This window comes from Phalaenopsis equestris, unplaced genomic scaffold (genome assembly GCF_001263595.1).
Source record: "Phalaenopsis equestris unplaced genomic scaffold, ASM126359v1 Scaffold000629, whole genome shotgun sequence".
NCBI classification, from domain to species: domain Eukaryota; kingdom Viridiplantae; phylum Streptophyta; class Magnoliopsida; order Asparagales; family Orchidaceae; genus Phalaenopsis; species Phalaenopsis equestris.
The window spans coordinates 161,908-166,006 of NW_018165069.1; positions in this window are offsets into that span (position 1 = coordinate 161,908).

Here is a 4,099-nt window from a genome sequence, read left to right on the forward strand (position 1 = left end):
AATTTTCAAACCATGATGATTAGTATTTAATCATAAACAATTAAAATACCTCAGCGAATATTTAATTAATTAAAAATCATACACTTGGCAATTAATTTTTATTTTCAATCTACATTAATTAATTAAAAATCATACACTTGGCAAAAAAGATATAGATTTTTTAAGATTAGATATTAAAAATAATTCAGAAAATCCATATTTTCTTACTTAAACACGTAGCGCCACCTCAACCTGCGACGGCTCCGAACTTGAATGCGGCGCTCCGCCATTCGACTCCACCATCCACCTCAGCTGCCACGCGGCCCACCTTTCCGCTCCGACTATTCTCCAATACGATCTCAGTCGTCCATGGAATAAACACGCGATCGAACGACATCCGTTCATCGTCTCCAAATGACCTAACCCGTAAGCCGTTCACACTAAAACTCTATGATCTTTGTCGAGACTCAACCAAATCACATGGGTTTGTTTCTAAACCTTCATCTACTCGAGACAAATACATCCATACGGTTTATCAAGCATGAAATCAAGCCATTACTCATGGAGAATCAAAACATGCTTGGGTTAGGGTTAGAGCTCAATACCTTTGTCTGAGAGGGGAGACCTCAATCAGATGGTTGTGGTAGCTTCGATTGGGTCCAACGAACCTCCCTCCTAATGAATTGTCTAGCTATGTTTTCAATAAAATTCAATTTCTAAGTCTCAAGCCCTGGTGAATTGTCTAACTGTGTTTTTTACCAAGCTTGATTTTAGGTGTTGATCAAAGTCTATGCAGGTGTTGGGGGCTGTTTGAGAGGAGGCTTTCGTGTGGAATCAACTCCTCTCACTGTGGGGATGGTATATATCACCATGGGGATGGTGTGTGCACAGTTAATTGGAGTTTATGGACTGTGAAAGTGCGGGGAGATTTGTCATGTTTTTAGAGAAATTTGAAATCAAAATTGAGCTCTCACATTGGAAACCAGAGGGGAAAAATGGCTGTAATGGGCTTAGAAGTTCTTGGAGAGTGTCTGAGAGCAATTGGGTAGAGTTTTTCCAAGGAAATTCGAGCTATCTCTCTTTTTGCCATGGCATGGGGGTTTAAATAAAATGGCTTAGGGTGGAGCTCAGGACTTTAATTTGGGTGCAAAATGATGTTTATGTTAAGGGCTTCAAGGTGTTAAAGCCAATTGGAAATAGCCAGCTAAGGTGGGTGAAATTGGGTTTGGGTTTAAGCATGGGGGCTCTAGGTTTTTGCTCCTCCGGCGACTAGGGCGGTTGGCCATGGGAGGGGAGCTGCTTAGGTGGCTCAGGAACCTCAGGGGAATCTATCACAACAATTAATTTGGGTTGGTGATGAGTTTTGGCAAATATCTCTTTGCCTTAACAAATTTAGGAAACAAATCCCTTGATGTAGGGGACCTTTGGTCCATGGCTCACCTAGGGTGGGCTAAGTGGGTTTAGCCTGGTCCATCTAGTGGTTGTGGTGTCATTAATTTTATTATTTGTGCATGGCTAAGTCAACTTTGGTGCATGGGTTCAATTTGAGTCAATTTAGCTTGAGGTTGGGTTTAGGCTAGGCTAGCGATGGAAATGAGCCCAATTGATTGATCAATTTGGTTTGGATGATTGTCACAAAGAGTTTAGAAAGGTTTTGAATTGATTTTGAATTGATTTGGAGGTTCAATTTGGAGGATTTTGGGCATGTGGTCAATTTAGGGGTGTTGGGTTGGACTTGGGCTTAGGTTGGGCTAGAGTTGGAGTAAGTCCAAATTGATGGTTGAAAATGGTCTAGGGGAATATTATGAAGAGTTATCAACATCAATTGGGTGTCAATTTTAGGGATTATAGATTTGGGTTGAAATTGAGTGAAATTGAAGCTTAAGCAAGGCCAATTGAGGGCTCAATTTGATTAGTAGGAATGTTTGGAAGAGTAATGGCTCAATTTGATTAGTAGGAATGTTTGGAAGAGTTTGGGATCCAAATTGAGGCAATTGAGTGGGCTATGGGGTTCAATTAGGTGGGATTGAGATTTTTTTGCCAAATGTAGGGTTTGGGAGTGTTTAGGTAATTTGGTTAGATTTGGGGGGCAAAAGGTTAAGTTGGATATTTTGGTAAAATTGGGGTGTCAATCACTTTATGTGAGCCATGGACCAATGGAATCCCCATTTGGGTTCTCTATGTACTGGTTCTAGCTAAACCCCTGCCTAGGGCTAGTGGGTCTAGGGGACCATCTACATGAGTCTCCCAAAGGATCAAGAGATCAAATTCAACAAAGTTTGGGTTTAGGGGTTTGGGTTTAGGGTTATGGTTTACGGTTGTGAGAGGGATATAAGTGAAAGTGAGTGCAAGTGAATGAAATAGCTCCAGACCAACACCCAAGGTCAACCTTAAGACCAAGTAGTCTTGTGGGGACTCACCTTGAGTTCTCCCATATTGACCGCACTTACTAAGTGCTAGAGGTTAGGACCAATATGTGGAACTTCAAGTTGAGAAGAGTTTAGAGTTTCTAATGGTGAAGTTTCCTTTCTAGTCCTCTAGGAATAGTCAACGGGAAAGTCCTATGGCTAGACCCTAGGCTACTAAAAAAAAAACTAAACCTCAACCAAAAGTGAGGTCAACAACGATCGCCTAAATCCATCCCACAGAGCACTGATAAATCCCACAGATATTTTCTGTCAATCCAACCGATCTTATTCAATTAATCATTAAATTTTAGCACAAGTTTTTTGCTTATCGCTAGCATCGATCGCCGCAATCTGCTGATGTCAAATCCTCCTATCGGTATCTCCCATCGATTCCATAAAATTCTACATTGTAATCAATCGTTGTGCTTCTTTGAGTTAGTCATTGGCTTGGACTTTTCCTGTGAGATCATATCCGCTCATTAGAATTGGTTGGCTCTCGGCTTCAATTGCGTCTAGTATTGAGCCCACAACGACCGCTAAGAACACCTGTCTCTTATCCTCCAAGGGTCTGCTTCTCACATTCCAGTGATCCAATCTCATTGTCTTCCCCTAGCCAGAAGACATCCTTCCCAAGGCTGTTGACGCAAGCTACCACATCAGTGGAGAAATTCTCCACGCAAAAAATCTTAGGCGCACTGGCCAAATGAAGGTCTTCGAATTGTGGGAGGTAATTGTGATGGATTTCATTCCTAAGAGGAAAAGGATGGAGATATTTCTAGATAATCACAAAGAAAGTTTCCAACTTGTGGTGAATTTTGAAGGAATTTTTGTTGGCTATGGATGTTGTTTCGGAGAAGGAGGGTGGTGGAATTCCTTTCTGTTGTAGCTCAAATTTTCCCCAAAAATATATAGAGGTTCTGATCTCTATCATATTTGCAAAAATGAGTATAACTTTTTCTGGTTAAGGACAAAAAATTTCTCATCAACCAAAGCAGTGGATCATCTTCTTATTCTACAGTCGGCAGTCCACCTACCTTCGAATGGTTGCTGCTCCTGATTGGCTGCTTCAAGGAACATCAACTGTCTAGCAAAGGCTGTTAAAACAACGGAAATTTACATAGCTACCAACTAATTCATATATCCATAACATTCATATATCATCCTAATATAATCATCAGTAATCATTTATAACTATTTACCCAATCTTAAACAATTTTTTCAAAGAGATATTTCAAACCAGCCCAAACTAGCCTAATCCAGACTAATCTTGGTATTTTAGCCACCACCCTCTTTTAAATCTTTTAACATTCCACAAAAACCTCCACCTGACATCTTTATACCTAAAACTAAACTTCAATGGCAAATTTTATTAGTTTATCTCATCAAAAGACCACCCAACTCCATATTTCGTATCAAAGCGAATCTGGGAAGAAGATGATTTGGTTAGAGTTTTTAGACATATATGAATAAATTCTATGTTGTGGACTTGTCTCTACAAATATTTGAGCAACTTCAAAAAGTTTTATGCTATTGAATTTCTTCTAATGATAAATATATTTCCTTTTAATAACTTGGGCATCTAGTATATTTCTTGCAAAATAATTGTGTAAGCATGAAGTCTAATTAGTGAACTCCACTATAAAGCCTGACTTACATCCTTTATGCGAACCTTTTCATAAACTATATCTTGAGTGAAAATTTTGTTAAGGAAG